Source organism: Syngnathus floridae, chromosome 4 (genome assembly GCF_059516105.1).
Source record: "Syngnathus floridae isolate MCC-2025c chromosome 4, RoL_Sflo_1.0, whole genome shotgun sequence".
Classification (NCBI taxonomy): domain Eukaryota; kingdom Metazoa; phylum Chordata; class Actinopteri; order Syngnathiformes; family Syngnathidae; genus Syngnathus; species Syngnathus floridae.
Genome location: NC_142416.1, coordinates 15,463,030 through 15,482,645, shown reverse-complemented (window position 1 = coordinate 15,482,645; position 19,616 = coordinate 15,463,030). Strand labels below are relative to the sequence as shown.

The following is a 19,616-nucleotide window of genomic DNA, read 5'->3' as shown; positions in this document are numbered from 1 at the left end:
CTTTTCTCCAGCGTGCCTTTTTCGCAGCGCCTCAGCAATGGAGAAGCTATTTCGGGAACACATTAGGAGCCTAGAAAACACTGACATTTAGACTATTGCTGGGATGACTAAGGGGGAGGAAGGGGTGTGGGCTTGTCACTAGTGTGTATGATAGATACAGTGGCCTACTGCCAAAGTGCCTTTGTTGAGAGCAAGTACAGCCAGGTTGAAATTCCTTTATGTGTATTAAGCAGAAAAAAGAAAAGGTTCAATAAATTAATATTAAATAAATGCTTACTTTCTACTCTGACCTATTCATGCACCGTGAGTAGAGACAAGCTGATTGTTTTATTTTCAAGGGAGAGCAAAAAGTTGGCTTGAAAAGTAAACTGCAATTGTTTTAAAATAGTTTTGGCTTCCAAAGATGTGGAAAAAAATAGTGTCAAATAAAGAAAAACAAAGTGGGAGGATACAAAGATATGTTGCTGCCAAGAAAAAGTGAAACACTGAGTGTGAATCTTACCAGATAGTGTGAGGATGAGCATCCTGTTGCTATATCTCTGCAACAGAGCAAAGTGGTTTCTCTCAGAGGCCTCGGACTTCCTTGTTGGTAATGAGGAGTGGCTTCCTTGCAGTGGACAGGTGCAGCATTGATGGCTAATGATAACAAGAACTGCTCCAATTGTGGAGAGCTTCTCAATCTTGCTGGTTGATTCACATCCGATTAGAGATTTTCTTTCAAGAATTTTGGGGTATGTATGTAATTGTTTATATGCACAAATAGAACACATGCTTTCCTTCAAAGTGCAATTGTAGCATGTTTTCCAAATGTGTAGTTTGCTTGATCTTTCAGTAACATGCACAAGTCTTGGGAAAAATCCATGATTTCCAGACAGCATGAATCACATGCCATATTTTTGCACATACCAGAAATTTCCACAGTAAACAAATCAGTGTCGGCTCTCCTTTTTGGAGTTTGCACGCATTTCCTGTGCTTGAATGAACAGGACCCAACTCACAAACAAATCTGTTATTCTCGATTGCTTCATGCTGCCATAAATTAGCACAAAGTGTGTCAGTAAAAGTCCAAATGGTTGAGATTATTAGAAGCAAACAATGAGCAAATGGAGAAGGAATCTATTTGTTTTCTTCTTCACCCTCCTCCGAGCTCCTCCTGCAAGCTGTCGGCCTCACAGTCTGGGGGTGGTGCTTTACCTCAGTATATTTGGATTCTCTGGCTTTTGTTTAGATATGAATCACAGATACTTTTTTCCCCATTTCCATCATGAGATGTTGGCTGCTTATTGCTATGGAGACATTACATGACAGTTTGGAGATGCACCTTAAGAAAGAAATGTTTGACTGGTTTGACTTATTTCTTTTGTCAGTGGCCGAGAGCCTCTTGACTTGTCAGCATCTGGAGAATAAAGTATATATTGAAGGTTTACTAGGCCACATCTCCAAGGTTTGTTGTTGGTCTCAGAGCAAGTGAGTGGAATTTCAGCGTTACAGAAAGAATATAGTGAAGGCCCTTTTTTTTGGCAATCGAAATGAATCATATCAATCTCGATTGTAGTTGGAATTATATTATGAGGCGATTCGAGGTTAACACCTTTTGGTTGACGGTCAAAGCTCTCAAGTTCTGCAATAACAAAACTCATCCAGTCATGTCTTTAGAGACCCTGTGCTGAAAGCCAGGAAGAGGAAGTAAACGATTGATTGAAGATTCAGCAAAAACTGACAAAAATGACATCAAGAGGGAATTTGTTGAATTGAATGTCACCATTCAACACAAACTGACAAAAAAAAAATATTTTAGTAGTTTTGTCAAACCGTATTAAAAAGTCGGTGTGTATTTGAGTAAACAGGAATATAAAGTCATGAAACTCTGGATCAGTCATTTGTTATTTTATTTTGGCATTAAACAAGTCTCAAGTCTTGATTTTTCAACCAAACTACTAAAATATTTAAGGAAAATGATGGAAAGGCAATGTACACAATTGATAAATATTTAATATTCTGCGCAAGTTCATGTACATGCTTGGAGTACAAATGCCCAACACACAAAACGATTAGAGCACTTCAGACCTTCCATCACGCGAAATAAAAAAATATTGTGATCTACAAAATTAATAAAATACTGAGGGAAAAAAACCTCAGAAGTGTTTATTTTCTAATTCATCTACATGCCCTGAATATTTTACAATCTGTTACATCTACTGTATATGAGGCTGCAAATATCACAACTCTAGTCAGCTTTGGGGAGCATAAAGAATTTATTTAGCTCACGTAAAACGCCGACTGAATGAATACTTTGCAAAATGCTTGGCTAGGTAGTTGTGAGGCTTGAATATTGGCTGCAAACATTTACAAGCTCATATTTCCATCCCGCATGTACTTGCATTATTTGCATGGATCGTGGTTATTTGCATAGAGTCAGTGGGGTGAGCTGAGAGGGTTCAGTGGTGTATTGACAATAACCAACAGGTACTTGTGTGTGAGAAGCCGATGTGTAAATGTTGGCGTTTGCTCATGAAATTGCAGCAGAATCATCAAACATTCAATTTGATTACATTTCTGAAGGCATGATTACCTGCTATAAAGGATGTGCCTGAATGAAAGATGTTAATTAATTTTATACAGCTCACAAAGCTAACACATTGTGAAAAAAAAGATACGCAGCATGAATGAGGTTAGCAGAAATGTGACATCTCCAATTCCGATTGGCCGCCTTGTTGGCAACTGATAAAATACACACCAACAATTGCACATTCCCTCCTTCAGTGAGCAGGACAACACATTTGTCAACTAACTGCAACACCTCATCTAAATTTAAAATGTAATTTAAGAACCATTCAAATGTATAAGTCGCAATGCACCCCACAATATTAACAATTTACCAACAATCTCAGCATGAGGTCACCCGGGTGCTCGTTGTGTATTTGCCGCTTCTATTGTGTGCATCTGCTCCATATAAATGTGTTTTCGCTCTTATTTTTTTTTTGGGGGGGGGGGGGGTCCAAATGTGGCCTGTGGGTTGCAAAACCCCGAAGCAGGAAAAGGATTAAAAAGTTGGCTGTTTGCTGAAGCATCCAAGGACTCTTCATTATGTATCTGCTGCCTCTTTTCAAATCATTAATGAAAAAACTACGCTCTTATGACAGCAGAGAATGAGGGGTGCACCAATGAGTGCAGGAATGAAGGTCCTTGTGCTGCCATGTTCAAACAAAGGTTTCCACGACAACCGCATGTACCATTTGTGGTCTTATCAAAACTTAGAGCCCGGGAACCTCAATTACCCCTCATTTCCATGCACATCCACGTGCGTGTGCGTACGCACACATACTGTACGTGCTCTCTAGCCTTAAATCGGAGGGCATGTCAAGCTTTGATTGCGGTGAATGCTATACTTCATCCCATGAGCTGACTGAATGAGAGGAGCCACTTCATGCTTTCGGACAATTGGGCTGATTTAGAGGCAGACATTATTAAGAAAGGATAAGGAGAGACGTTCTTGAAAATACAAGCCCACTGCATATTCATGGGTCCCTTGGACTGACTTGCCGTCCAATGACATCAAATAATAGAGAAAAATAATAGCTTTTATATATATATATATACTGTATATACACATTTTGTACGTAAGCAGAATGACTGACAGAATAAGATTACATCAACAGAAATTGTTCCCTTTGCCCATCGCAGTTAGTGAAGTACTTCGGAGCGAGATCGTTAACTCCACCAGAAAATTTGTAATAAGGCCGCACCTTTTTTATGCTCCATTGAGTCACTGTAGCTTCTTGAGGGACAAATTGAGAGGGCAAAACACAACAGGTCAAATTTAACTTGTTCTAGATCATTCAAATTGTGCCGTTTAAAATGAGCCCACAATTTTCTTTTTATTCCAAATCTTTAGGAACTGTTCTTCCATTGTAAAGGTCAAGCCGGACTTAAGGGAAATCTATTTTGAAAAAATTAAGGAAGCAACATAACCAGCAGCTGTAGGGACATCATTAAATTTGATTTCTTGATTTCCTGTCATATAAATACAAGTAAAGTGTAGGCGCAAAGCACACATTTGCTCGTGCTAGCCATATCAGCTGGGCCAAATGTTGGGCCTGGCGGTGTCAGGCAATCTGGCGATTGCGCCGTAATCAGATCAACACAAAGTATCCCATCTCATCTGGACAGACATGCGTCTAGGCTCATCAGGTCGGGAACAGCAGACTGACAGGCTGAGTGCCTCCAACTTCAATTGGGGCTCTTGGGCAAAATCATGCCACATGTCCTTCCCAAAAGGATTGGGCTCAATTGCAAAGGGGAAGAGACCAAATGTCTTGACTATCTCCCGGATTTTTGTTGGAGGGAAATAATTACAGCCATCTTAAATAGAGCAGAGGGTGATAAAAATGAAGTGTCAAAACCTGTTTTGACAAATGGAGTTGTTGAAAAGTTTCCAGTTAACAATCTTGTTTTGAATCACAGCGTTTCTGTGCCAACAAAGCAAGTGGATTCAACAGAGTTGGATGAATTTGGATCAACACAACCATTGACTGAGATGATGTGCTCCAACATAACTCCCTGATCCAACATCAACAACTTCCAGCTTGACTGAAGTTTGTCACTGAACATTTGGACACTTCTCCTGGAGTTATTTTCTCTTGGTCATGTGGAAATTATTGATTTTTTTTGGCTACAATGAGCATGGGGTAGTGTTTCCTGGGATTGTAAATTGCCAACAGTTAGTGGAATAAAGAGGATGTTTCAAAAATGAAATTCATCCTTGTATTTATATAAGTCAGAATTGTAGCAGTGATTTGTGTGGGTTTTGTTTTTCGATTTGCTGTCTTTCCAAACCAGTCTGATTTAAAATTGAGATAGAAAAGGCACGAGAATGGATGGGAAAGGAGATCTGCCAGACTACACGTTTACGGTAATTTTTTTTTTTGTGACTTTGTGAGTTATACTGAAGCCCTAAAGAATGTTTCCAAAAGTCAGTTTAACTTTTAAATGTTTATGAATATCTTTAAAATACAATAAAGTGTTTCAAGATACAATTATAAAAGTCTTGTGTGGATATCGTAAAAACATTGACTCTGCATCGTGGATTGTCACCGATATCTTGGAACCGATTATCAGCGATGAACGAGGGATTGCTGTTTACTAGATCATGTTTGGCAAAAACATTTGGTCGGGCCAGCTTGAGGGGGTTTTAGGGCTCCCTGTTGGTGGGAACCTATGGGTCCAACATCTGCTCACTGCCGGTGGGAGAATGGTGCCCTTCTTCCTTCTCACATCTTCTCCCCTCTCACACCACGATACATATTTCACATTTTTTATTTTCATAGTCTTTCCATCGTTCAGCTCCTTCCTCAGTTTATCATTCATCACTGTATCATATTATTTATAATATTTCATTAGGAAACAAAACATGGATTTTTTTCTTTCGTTTTTTTTTTTAGACCACAGACGCATGATAAAAGAAGTAAAATCCCAATTTTATGGTTGATCTGTTACTGTAACAGTAGCAGGGGCTGCAACAAATTCCACAAGACTGTGACAAATCGGAAAAGCTTCTCCCCGGTATGATTTCATCTCACCGTGCAATGAGCTAAACTCACTGTGGTTCACTCGGGAGAAATTAGAAACCACAGGAGACAAGATGAACCTGATTCACTTTTATTGGGAACAAGGGTGAAAGCTTTAGCGCTTTGAGGTTAGTCTACCGTACGTGCATGCATACATGTAATGAAATCTCAGACTTGCCAAGCGGAGAGCTTAATATAGTTCCTGAAAGACTTGAACAAGACCGGCCCCTAAAGACATGATCCACATCATCCCGAGTTCCACTGTTTGGAAATAATTCAGCAACAACACTTTATTGAAGGAAGAGCAAACAACAGCACTCAAGGCTATTCTTGATTGCTCAGTCTTTTCCTGGCTGCTTTTCAAGCTCAAGCTACTGTGTGTAGTTGCCAGTTTTGTCAGCAGCTGTCCATTTTTCACACACTTGTTCTCTAGTTGGAGGCAGAAACAATATTATTTCATCCGTTAACTCATTCTTCTTAACAACTGTAACAAACCATCAAACGCCTTCGAACACACAGGTGATAAGAGACATTGACACGTGATGGCATATTTATGGCTTATTGGTATGATTTCTCATTATCCTGTCACGGTTCTTATATGTGATCAATTCACGCATTCACATTCAAACAGGAAGTTTAATAAAAAAAAGAAAATAACATTCATTATCTCATTTAATCGGAGACAGTTATTGCCCGTATCATTTTATTAACAGTGTCCTATCTATCCAAAGCCACTCGCAAGTGGCTGCAATATATGCCGGCCCCAATGTCCCTTACAGTTGACTTAATTCAAAAATTTGATCCTTGTCCAAATCTGCCATCATTCTGCTGGTAATCCTATCAGCAGACATCATCAAATTCCTCAGAACCTATTTTCCAGGAAAAAAAAAAAAAAAAAAGAGTTATTTGAAATGTCTAGATATTTATAACCGTGTGGCACATCTACTGATGGAGACTTGAGATCAAGTAGAATGTGTCCAGAATTTGAGTGGAACATGAAGATGGATCAGATCCAAGCACAAAGCACATAAGGTAAACGATAGCAAATACCACCCACGTGCAGAGACTGCTGAGAAACAGAATATAAATTGGTTTATTCACTTTTTAAACTGGTAAAATGATAGACCCAAACATTGTAGATTAAAGTCAAACTGGGATTTAGTGAACGACGAGCGTTAATGAGTGGAGCGGGGTTGATATCTCTGGAGGGTCTGACTAACGTAAAGTTCACACACTCAGTGGCCTCGAAGGAGACTTTGACGCTAAGTGATACAAGAGCAGTAAAAAGACCAAGTCAGGTACGGAGACAGAACCCAGACACAAAAACGGCTGTAGAAAATCAAGCAATTATTCCGATTTTTTTGTTGATTTATTTGTTTTGCTTACTCTGGATTCTTACTGCCAGTCCCTACCTGTCCAAGAAGGGATGGAACGGTTTAAAGTATATATACTGAGGTACAAAGAAATATTAATGATAAAAAAACAAAAGTTAGTTAATTGCTGTTTCAATTCTTAATTCTGGCGCTTTGCTGTGTGTGACTCTTTTAAGAAAAAGTGAGAAAAGTTGATTCACAGGCAAAACTACAACTATAGTCTGGGTCCACTAATTTCTGAATGTAGGAAAAACAGAGACTTATCCCTAAATTGCAGTAGTCACAAAACAAACGCTCACAAAAAATCCAACTGAAGTGTAAAATATTTTTTACCGTGCCGAAAATGTGTTTTCTGATGAGAATAATAATAATAGCACAATATTTTATTTATTTATTTATTTATTTATTTATTTATTTATTTATTTCAAAACCTTTTTAATTTCAACACAACTACCCTCTACAACCATACCTATTTCAAATCTTTCAAATTCTTTTTGACTGAACAATAAACCGTGAAGGTTGCGAGAGCTCCGGTTGAAGGACCTTAGAAGAGACACAAACCTCACAATCGCTTCCATTTTGCTCTTGAATTTATTTACTGTTACTTTCTTTCATAATATAACAAATAAAATCCCTGAATGTTCAACAACGACTGGCCGCAAATTGTTAGCTGGACAAAACCTGACATACCACAGCACGTCCCTATTGAAAAACAAAGAATACTTTTAAGAGCTTTTGACACAATGCTATGCCTCTTAAGACAGACATCTTCAAGTGAATAAAGTGCAGCATTATGGTCATGAGCGATGCAGACAAGAAAGAAAATCAGCCCAGGCTGTGCCTCAACAATGTCGTACTGCAGCAGGATTCCAATTTGTGTGTGCTTTAACACTTATTTTAGGCTCTGATGTTTGTGAAAAGTGCTTTTTGACGTGTACCCGCTGCTAAAGAGCACTGAACATAATAACACAGCTGACTCAATTTGATTGTACGGTCCTTTACATTGACTGAAATCTGTCAGATTTGTATAGCGATTATTAAATACAGTGCAGTAGCAGTTGTTAGTATTTTTTCTGAAAACACAGAAAGCCCAACAGTTTAATTATACTCCCATACTCTTGAGTGCAGTCAGTAGCACTCGCACACACACACACACATGCATCCATATACGCTATGGCAATAGTTGCCTCACAGATCTTCCGTGCACTTTTTTTTCTTCCTTTACGCACCTGCTCAGATTCCCACCTCCCACGCGTGCACATAAACATGATTTAAATACACACTCACACACACAGCACACCAAACAAGCTTATCTCCCATGAGAGCAGTATGCATGTTTTCTGTGTGGTATATTGAATATAAGTGAGAAAAAAATGGGAAAGAATCTTTGCACAAGTTCCTCCAGTTACTTTTTTCCCACCTCGCTATCAGCATTTGTTTTACTTGCTCCCTTGTCTTATCCTCTTTACTTCTGAGCATCCTATTTCCAGCTCCCTTACTTGCCTTTTCCACTTCACCGTCTCTTCCTTGCCCTCCATACATCCTGTTACAACCAGGAAAGACTTTCTCATCGGAAAAATCCAAATTTAGCCCCTTCTTCTTCCTCCATTCCCATGCAGGACCAGAACCTTTCCGCAGCCTCTCGCTCGCAAGTGCTGAAACGACTTTAGAACTGCATGCTAGCCTCCATGTTTGCCACCCCCGTCTGCCAAACACTTAGATTTTCTCCATTTCCGCTGCCAGAACACTTTGTCCTACTTTCTCAATGCACAACTCTTATAGAGATGATTTGAAAATGTATGAGTGCACAAACGAACAGACATTCCAATGTCTGCGTATGTGCTGATGGAGGCACGCTGAGTCGACATTGTATTTCTTTTGTTGGCGGGAGATCACTCGCAGGAAGTCGCTTTGTTTCTTGATTCTAAGGCAAACCTTCTGATGTACACTGTTAAATGATGTGACTGTGGCTTTTTTTGTGATCTTTGTAATCATGAGTCAATCCTTTTACAGTCTCCTGACACTTCATTAAGAATTTTGTGGATAGGCTAAATGCTCTGAAATGTAATATTGACCTATATTTTTTGGCACACCGCATCAATTTTATTATTATGTTTAATCTTGTTAACTAACGTGCAACTAAACAAATATTAAAGCAATAAAAACATTGGCTTTTTGTTTTGTGCTTGGTGGATGGGATAATATTGTCATTTGAAATGTGACAGAGAAGTTAAAAAAAAAATCTATCCATCATTTTCTGCAGTGGTTCTTCTCATTAGGGTTGCAAAAAAAAAAAAACTGCACTAATCCCAAAGTAGCAAATGCTTTCAGTTCCACGCCGAAGAATTTTCCGTGACCAGTTTCTTTATTTCCCCCGAAGCATTTCAACACAACACTACAGTAGTTCATGTTATCAACCGTGGTATAAAACTGTTTATTTCAAAATGAGCCTCTTCCATCAAGTAAACGTAATTTGTGATAGCTGTCACAATTCCCCGGAGGATCGTCGAATCAAGGGCTCATTCATGAAGACGATACCGCTGCTCATTCTTCGCTTTAAACTGATTCAGTGGGGGGGGAGTAACAGGCGTTTAGCTGCCGTGGGGTCGTTTTCAAGGTCACCGCTATAGCTTGGTTCATTAGTTCTCCCGACCGATGTAATGACAGCCTTGAGAGAATCGTTTCACTCACCTGAGGCAAAGAGGAAATGACAGCTGTTGGAGTTTTGGGAGTCTCGAGGGGCCCGAAAATCTCCTAGGGCTGGGATGAAAGAACATCGCTGTAGGTGGGGGAGATAAGTGGTGTCCTAGACCTCCTTTGTTGTTTCCTTTTTTGTCTCTTCTGTCTGCCCTTTCTCTCTAAACTTGTCTGCAATTTAGGACTTTTGGAACCAAACTAAAGTTTAGAACTTATGTAGCCTATTGTTAGGCATACGCAGCATGACTTGATGGCCTAAAGATTTTCTAAATCTTCCATCCATCAAAACTGGGCCTGTTACAGAAGCGGGTGAGGATCAGGTTTTGACATGTTGTGTAGCGGTAAACAGAAATAATGGATGCCTGGTGTCATGCAGTGCGACAGATTTGCTTCCCATCTCGACACTATCTGTCACATTCTTAGTGAGGCTGCAGCATACTAGATTTTTCAGTGTAGGAGCTGACACAATAATTGTTAGGGACCAAAACATAGGGGTTGGAAATACCAATAAAAAGAAGGAAAAATAAACAAGATCCTCATTTAAATTCCTACTTGGGAAACCAGCTTAACAATTGTGTGTTGATTTGACCCAGTCATACAGGTATTCATGTATTATTGTAGATTGTTGTCTTGCAGTTTGCACTGCTGTAATGTAAAACTTCACTTCGGTATATGAGATTAGATGTCACACCGGATTTTGTGACTAATAAAGCAAGGACAAAATTATTGCTGTTCTCCTATATTGATTGAAAGGAAACATTGAAGTCAGCCAAAGAAATTGTTTATCGTTGAGTTTTAATTATTAATTGAAATGGCAATTGAACAAATTCAAGAAACTGGATTTTAAAGACCTGCTGGCCTGCAGGTCGTGGCTCTCGACCATAATTGCCTAATTTACTTTTCTTAGTCCCAACAACAACTTGAAGATTTAGAAATACTCAATCAAAATCTGACAAACGAATGCCCTAATCCAAATGACATTGCTAGCATATTCTACCATATTTTCAAATACTAGCACTTGGTTGATGTTATCTTAAAACTGAATTTCTACAAATGTCACCACGAAGATTTCTATCTGGATATTTTTCCAAAATATATATAAACTTAATTACTTTTTACTTTGAGTTGTGTAAAATTGTTAAGTGACTCTCATTCCAGATCACAGCCAGGAAACAAGTTTGACCATATAAAGGAAGAAAACGAGTATTCCGCTTTTCAGATCTGCCCTCGGGTGGAGAAGATAATTGCAGTGTGAGAACTTGGCCATGTGACAACAAGCCTCGGTCCCCCCTACCTAATGTGGTTGGTAATTGTGTGATTATAAATACCCACACAGACAAATAGCAAAGACATATCGGAAACAACACTTCATTAACCCGCCCAAACCTGTGACTTCAACACATCATTTTTTTTTTTTTCTAAATCCCGACTCCCCTTTTGATTAATCGTATTCTGCAGGAATTAAATACAGTATTTGTTGAACTGGTCAAAATAACACAAAAACAACCATCTGCTTGTTCTGTTTGCAACCTTGAATGCGAATGATGCAATCAAAAAAGACGCTGTGACCTTAGTCAGCCCTCGTGCCGAAGAAGAAAAATATCAGCAGTCTCGAAACACACCTGAATCCCCAAACGCACACACACAAACACACACACACCCTCAGCGACTCACTGATAAATTACGTATGCAATAGCGGAGAGAGAGAAAACTGCTTTGTGTTTATTCATCCCACAATACTGCAGTAGCATAAAGAAATGGCTTTCCAACATCCCCACACCTGACCTTCAGCGTTATTAAGGAGCCTACTTTATTCCTGACACTCTGGCTCTCCTTACCCAAAGAAAGCAATTCATCCATTTTCCAATAACTTATCCCTCTAGGCAATTACGTCTGTTCTTCTGCCACCTCTCTGCTTCTCAATAAAGTGTTCATAAATGGGGGGATCAAAGATCTGAATCAAGGAAGTGAGCCTGAAAAGATTGCAAGGAGTGTGAGGAAATGAAAGATGGTGCGTGTGTGTGGTTGTGCGTGCGTGTGTGTGTGTGCGCCTCTGAGAGACCAAAAGAGAGTGAGAAATAGCTCCTTTGGAAGAAGTGTGAAGATAGCAAGAGTGACTTTCACACAAAAAAAAAGGAAGGGTTAAAAGAAAAGCGAGTGGTTCCAAGAAGTTGTGAATTTGATGCATAGGCTCAGCTGGTTCTGGGATTGTCGTTGGAACGCTTGTAGTTGTCGAAAAAAAAAGAATTTGCACCAGCTGCAGTCTAAGTGTTCTCTATCATGTCCCTTATTCAGACAGTGGCTTTACGATACGTAATGAGATTCACAATGTTGTAATCAACCGGTTATTTATTCTGCATTATCGTGTAGTCGATGTCTGCTGTTTCAAATGTCTCAATTATCTATGAAACCAACGAAAATCTACTCAAGTGAAATAAACCAAGCACACCTGTTCAAATTCCTCATCAAATACCCAAGTGAGAGTTTTTTTTTTTTTTTCCTCTGTGTTTTGTTTTCAGGACAATAATTAACTACTATATCAGATCAGCATAAGATAAAAGAAGTCGTTCTGTGTGGGCATACGAGATGTTCACTCACAGTTTGTTGTGTATGCGTGTTTCCATAGTGATGGTGTGAATAGAAAAAAAAATGTGTGACTGACCCCAAGCCGTTTGAAAGAACAAAGAGATCACAATAGCTCCCAACCGGTATTTAAAGGAAGGATCTTGCGCTTTATATAACGTTGATAAAAAAAAATAAAAATCAAGACACAAAATGATCTTTTAAGTGATAGCATTGGAAATGTAAGTGGAAGAGTCATTCCAATCATTTTGAGCAGAGGTGTCAAACTCATTTTTGTCATCGTAGTCATAGTTTTCCTCAGAGGGTCATTATGATTGTCAACGTTTTCTGAAAATTGTTAAAATATTTTAAAAAGACAAATGGCAAGCAATATTTCTATTTTTCTTAAAAGTCAAGACAATTTGTAATTTAAGTAATTACACAAATCTGTCTTCGCGGGCCACATAAAATAATATGGCGGGCCGCAAATGTCCCCCAGGCCTTGAGTTTGACCCCTATGATGTGGAGGTATCCCAGAATGACATAACAACCATGTTTTGTTTGATTGAACTAATCCCAAGTGTTTGACAATATGATGTTGGAGTTCATGTGCCTCAGTTCAGGGTTAACTTAGTCATTGTTCACATGACCTGCCTTCTGGAATACCCTCTGCTTGGCCGCATGCTCATGCAAGATCTTGTGAGCCTTTTAAAGCCGCAACCGTTTTCTGTACGACATGGGAGTTTGATATACTCTCTCTGTGGTTATTTGTAACGTGATGGATGTTTATTGGAATGCAGTCTGACAGAGGAATGTTTAAGAGGGGGCAGGCAGGGAGAAAAGACAACGGTATAAAATGTAGATGACAATAGCAATGTTATCACGTTTGCCTTAAAAAAAAACTTAGTTACTTTACTGATTACTTGAATTTAGTGCAAAATTACCAGATTATAAAAGTCAGACTTTTTTAATTACATTCAGCATTTGACATACCGTATTTTCCGCACTATAAGGCGCACTGGATTATAAAGCGCACCTACAATGAATGGCCCATTTTAAAACTTTGTCCATATATAAGGCCCACCAGATTATAAGGTGCACCTTCAATGAATGGCCCATTTTAAAACTTTGTCCATATATAAGATATATACATTTGACCCGCGGGCCGGACTTTGGACACGCATGCTGTAGTGGCTCAATGTTGGTCCATATATAAGGCGCACCGGTTTATAAGGCACACTGTCGGCTTCTGAGAAAATTGGAGGTTTTTAAGTGCGCCTTATTGTGCGGAAAATACGGTACATAAAAATTACAACCATGGAGTCACCCCATGAGCCGAGTGACTACCCACATCCCATCCCTTTACTTTGATTACCAGGTCCCCGACTGGCAGTCTTTGCGCCTGTGTCATGTTGGATAATCGTCTCACTTCTTTTTTTTTTAATTGATGTCTTATTGTGCACTGCCTGTGTTGTGGCACCTGTGTTGTAGCAGCTTTGAACCCCCATCCAGCATGAGGTCTTTTGGTTATCCTGTCTCAACGCCAGCTCCACATGACTCACAGTGGGAATACGGTATCATGGCTACAACCACAGTAGGAGGGTGGCTTTGAGATACAGTGCAAACGGTTAATACTTAGTGACAAATTAACGGCATGCTCAGGTCGCGAAGGCTCAGAGACAATGTACCAGGGAACTGTTCTGAGGCGCTTTCTGTTTTTGTTTTTTTCTGGTTTACCCACAAAAAAAAATGCTAAAGACCAGTGATAGCTCATGTGGCAATTTATAGATGTTGTCACAGCACCCTTAAAAAAACAGAGACGTGCATTTTAAGTGTTTCTTCCTGATGAATATTTTTTCATTAATTAGCTAGTCCTGATTCATTCCCCATCTGAGTGTCTCACTGTTCATTTTGTAGAAATCAACACTGCTTGTTTGTGGGTGTCTCCAGGGAGACTAATAATAGCCACAACTAATAAAAGTCTGTCCGTGCAGCCATCTTGATCTGTCTGTCCGTCCGTTTCTTGATCTGTCCTCCTTTCTATCAGTCCATCCATTCATCCATCCATCCTCTTTGATGATCATCCTATATGATTGTCTGAATCTGTCAATCTTTGCTTGCCTCTATATTCTGGTTTTTTTCTGTCAGTTTATCCATTCATATGGTTTATGTCTCAGTCTGTCTCTCCCATCCAGTGAGTGATCCAAACATGCAGTTCTCATCAATATTTCTCTTATGTGTCCTTCAAGCATATTTCCCTCAAATCTTTCAACTTCTGCTGTCTCTCTCCATCTTACAGGTATAGCTTGGTCCATCCGTCCATCCTTCTATAGGTCTTTATTTATATATCATTTCTGTCTTTATTTGTAGCTCCTGATCTGTCCGTCCTTCCTTCCATGCACAATGTATATGTCTCTTATAAAATACATTAATTTTTTTCTGTTTACAATATTTTTTTTAAGATATGGCAAATTTTTAATACAGTTTTTTTTTTTGTTACTTTAGTGAATAGGAATAAGGGTCACCAATTAAAGTTGTTGCTAAGTGAAATTACCTAGCGTGGCACCATTAAATCACCTCAAAAATTCAAAACAACTAAAGGACATCCTTCTTCCTGGATGGAATAGGATACACATGCATCAATACTCAAATACAATTTTCCTAAGTGCAGCAATTCATAGGTTCAATCAAGCTTGGGCTTTTTCCGGGGAGTTTGGGGCATTTCAGGCGCTTGCAAACACAAACACACTAACGTGGCTTTCATGTTTCCTCCACTCTCTTCCTGTGATGCTCAAGTGTCATATGATTGCTGTCACTGAGCTGGATTGATATTTCAGGGCCTGTATATGAGCATTAGCACAAGTGCTCATCTGCTCGGCATGCAGGTTCTCGCACTCTCACAGTTATAAGGGTGACGCAGCAGTGAAGGAGTTGTTGATGCGTTAGCTTCACATGTTCACATATGAGCCGAGTGAAAGCGGCCTCCTGAGTGCTCACTTGACGAAGCTCTGCTCACCCTGGCCAACTTCAGATCATCCGTCCAAGGAGGTTTGCTGGTGGAGGTTTGCCTGCAGTTCTTTATAAATATACTTAGTGGACTAGAGGAAAACAACGTCGTCTTCCGCTACGTGAAGGACTATCAGTGTGGCGTACTTACTGGAAATGGAATAAGAGCAGCTGCTGCGATTTGCTCCGAATCACGCCAGCTGTGTTCACGCCCTCAACGGAGCAAAACATCACAGAAGTTATCACCAGAAATATATTCAGAAACAGTATTCACTTTAGAGTCTTTAACTGATGTGATTTATTCTTTTCTGTTCTCAAGTTATATTGTATTCAAGCTATAGTCTTGAAAATATTGATTTTAAAAATGGTGATACTGCACCCTAAATATTTCATATTGAATCATAAATGCAAACAGGCAGATAGAGACGGAATAACTTTATTATGTCCTTTGGGGATGGGCTTTAATTCACCATATTGCCCAAACCCAAACAAAAGGTTGCCTTATTATTGGAACAGATGAATGGGATAGAAAGTGAAATATTGTGCCAGAAAGAAGCTCATTATTCAAATGGTTTTCCATTTTGGTCTGGGAATCACTTATGAGAATAGAAGAGGATTATGAAAGAGGTTGAGAAAGTAACGGCTGCCAACTAATATCAGGGGAATCCCTGAATAAATGAAGCACACAAACACAAAGTGACCCTCCAAGTTCCCATGACATCTGCTACCACACAGCCCAGCTGGTCAAAGCTAAAATGATCCAACCTCAGCAGAGGAATAAATGATTTTGAATTGACTCAGAACAATACAAGTACTTTTTGCAACGTATTTGAACAGATTGATAAAGCAAGGCCAACCTCTCTCTTATTGTTAGTGATGCAACTAAAGTGTGTGGGAGATTTATCTAACATTGTTGAGAACTGTCAGTATATTGAGCCTATTGACTGCAAATAAAATAAAATCAAGAAGCAGATGTTGGAGTTAGAAAGTTAGAAAAGGAAGGAAATACTTTTGCCAAGTGCTCGCTTTATACAAATGATTACCGTAATTTTCCGAATATAAGTCGCTTTTGATTCATAGTTTGGGTGGGGGTGCGACTTATCCTCAGGAACGACTTATATGTGAAATTATTCACAAATGTCGTTTTTCTTGGTTAATGGGGCTTTATCTCTAGTTTGGATGGCTAGATGGACGGACGGACGGACGGATGGATGGATTTTCATAACACGACATCACTTTGGCTTTGGAGATTTTCAGCGTCCGATTCATCGGTGGCATGCTACTTGTATTGGATAATGAAAATTGAAGCTGCTTTAGCAAAATTAATGAATAAAACGAGGGATTGTGATTCTCAATGAAATAATCATTAAAACATTTGTAGTTCATTACAACTTCTAAATTCAAGCTTTCTAAGTTAGCATTGCCAATGTTTTATTATCATAATATATCCTAATTAGGGATGATAGTGATAACTGGAACGCGACACTTATAGCTACAGTTGAAACAGATCTATTATCCCCTTGAGTTTTTTTTTAACAATGCAACCCGTTTTAGTTTACTTTGCATATTTGCACTCCCAGTACAGTAATTTGACATATGTGCAACAGTAGTGGGAGTTTTGTTGCTCTAATAATGACAATATTTTTGCCGCGTTCCTGTGATTTCAAACACCATTAGTAGAGGTTCTGGTCATGAGTAAGGCAACCCGTTGAGTTATCGTTGTCATAGAAACCAATTCCGAAACCTCTCTCGTTCTTTTCTCCTTTATTTGCGCAAACCTCCCACCCTAGCGTCTGTGGTCTCCCCACCTCCTGCGGTGTTGGCTGTAAATATGCTACTTTTTATTGCTGCATTTCAAAAGTACAAAAATCCTTATTTTCTACGTGGCCATTATCGAAAAGTGCTGTTTATCGTGTAGTATGTGGATGAATTTTTGAGAAAAACATATTTTGGCGGCATAATCAATATTTTATTATAGGCTACCTGTGTGTTTGGACAGCATAATCATCAGTGTTTGTAACTCAAATAATAACTTGTCAAAAAAAAATCAGGCTCAGAGAGCAGTGAGGGAAATAGAGCGAGAGAGGAGATAGCCGAGAAAGAATACATCAAGCATGGCTTGTTTGCTGTTGTGCATTGTTTTATGTTTTCTTCTGTCTCAGCTGGCAGAAAAAATAGATTTGTTGCTGAAAATCTCCCATGGAAAATAAAAAACAAATAAATATTAGTATCATGAAGCAATGCTTGACACATGCTGTTTTCTGTTTCATTTGGCAATGATGGTCAACAATTCTGAAGCGAAAATTGAGGATTTGGATCTCATTTAGGTGAATAAGAAAGGCCCAACTGGTGACAGACTGTAGGCGGAAAAACCGAGGCTGGATGCGGCGCCTTGATTTTTTTTTCTTTTGTTTTTCACACATACAGTATTATTCACATGGGCAAGGAATAGATTTTAATCATAAAATATGGATTTCTGAATATTTCTTAAGCCTTGTATCGGCGTATTGAACATTTGTTTAAAAATGTTCAAGTTGATAATGAACTATTACAAGAAATAGAAATTAAGAATAAATTATGATGATTTACTTCTCAAGCAATATAAAGATTTGTTTGTGCTTTCAACTGTTAACAATCATAATTTTAACAGAAATAAAACAAAAATAATATGATATTTTTAATGTATAATAAAAATTATTATTATTACCGGCAACCTTATTTAAAACATAATTCTTAAGGGTGAAATACAGCATTGTGCATCATTTCTGTTGTTGCCTTTCAAAAGAAAATGTAACTTTCATGAACTGCACTCTGCACTCTCCCTATTAAAGATGCACTGATAGAATCGGGAATAGAATGCAGAGAAGAAACACTGGCCATAAGTGCTCAGCCACACAGATGAATACACACTCCACATCACTGTGTCGATGTGTTTGAAGTGTTTAATGTTGCAGATTAACGTCACGCACACATGCGCACACGCACCCTGTATTGGCCCACAATATGGCCCCACTCCTCAGGAGTTGGCCCATCTGTGACATTTCGAAAGGGCAAGGGAAACATCACATGCACACACACACACATGCACACACAAATGCGTGCACACACTCACCCGGTTTTGACCTCTGCACCATCAGGTGTCAGCATGACAACCCCCCCCATACAAAACCTCAATACTGAGATTAACATCAGGAACCAGGATTAAATGGCACCCATAGGGTTTGGACACTCCAGAAACATTTCACTGAGCAGTTCGATAGTGACACAGCACATGGAGACACGTACACATTTAACACTTAACACTTGTACACATTGCATACAGCGCATGCAAATGACAAAAAGCCTTGGTAACTGCTGATGAAGGCTACAAATGAAATTAGGGAAATAAGGAATTAAATGTGCTTTTTTGTAGTACATTTTATAAGATCTGACATAAATTTAACTTTTGAAACACCTTGCGGGCATGATACAACAATGGAGTATTTTAGGTCTTATTGTGTTCTAGCAATAGTAGCCAATTAGTAATAGCAATTAGCAAAAGGAACCCTTGATCCAACAAAACAAATCCAAGTAATTCTATTGAGCAAAACTCCAGCTGCCAGATCGTTAAAACATGTATTTCCGTTTTTAAGTGCTCCAATTTATCATGAAGGATTTTTGCTGTCTGTGGTTGAGTGCATTGGAAGAATGAATGAATGAATGAATAAATAAAGAATTAAAGAAATAAATACTAATTTAGCCTCTGGAAGTTGTTGATTTCCCACAAAATTTGCTCACACATCTCTACTTTTATTCTGGCTTTATGTTCAAGAAGACCATTTTTTCCACTTCATATCTGTGCTTGCACTTGTATCCCAATTTTTTACCTTCAAGATACTCAAAATATTTCAATGCTGTCCAAATGTGCCTACTGTAAGGACACTAACATGGCCACAGGGTCAGGATTGAGCCAACAACCTTCAGGTTGGGCAACGATCCAAGCCGTCCCATAAACACCATAATCATTTTGTTTGTCATTTTTCAAATTCAAACCTCCTCGGATACTCTGTCTGCTTCAAAGAATGTGGAGAATACTTGTGAAAAGGTGTCTGTGCAATGAAACACTCCCAGCACTGCACATAGTGCCTATGCTGTCTTACATAACGATGCCTCACCAACCACCTCACAGCTTGCCCTGGAATCCACAAGAGGCGTCACTTCCCCACTTCTAAATTGTCCAATTTAGCCAGAGCTCGCCACCTTTGGATTATGATAGCACATCAGGCCTTTTACGCCTCCTCCATAAAACATGTCTCTTGTTGTGATCCGTTTTACTCTTATTGAGCGAATGAAACTGGGATGATACTCTGCTGCAGACAGGCAATGCTTTTACCCAGGAAGGTTAGCAGAGGAGTTGCTGCTCTGAGACCTG

General features: G+C 39.1%; 1 protein-coding gene and 1 long non-coding RNA gene across 2 annotated transcripts in view; one reads left to right on the top strand and one right to left on the bottom strand.

Moving 5' to 3' along the window:
• LOC148399406 (multiple PDZ domain protein) overlaps positions 1–1,082 on the bottom strand; it is a 150,665-nt gene extending 149,583 nt beyond the window's left edge. Inside the window, exon 1 of the mRNA XM_088373941.1 lies at positions 503–1,082. The gene's annotated coding sequence lies outside the window, so the exon portion shown is untranslated. The remainder of the gene's footprint in view (positions 1–502) is intronic.
• LOC148399405 (uncharacterized) lies at positions 579–4,754 on the top strand. Its single transcript, XR_015858053.1, has 2 exons — positions 579–731; positions 4,465–4,754. It is a non-coding gene; the product is annotated as an uncharacterized LOC148399405 (long non-coding RNA).
• Positions 4,755–19,616: the final 14,862 nt, after the last annotated feature.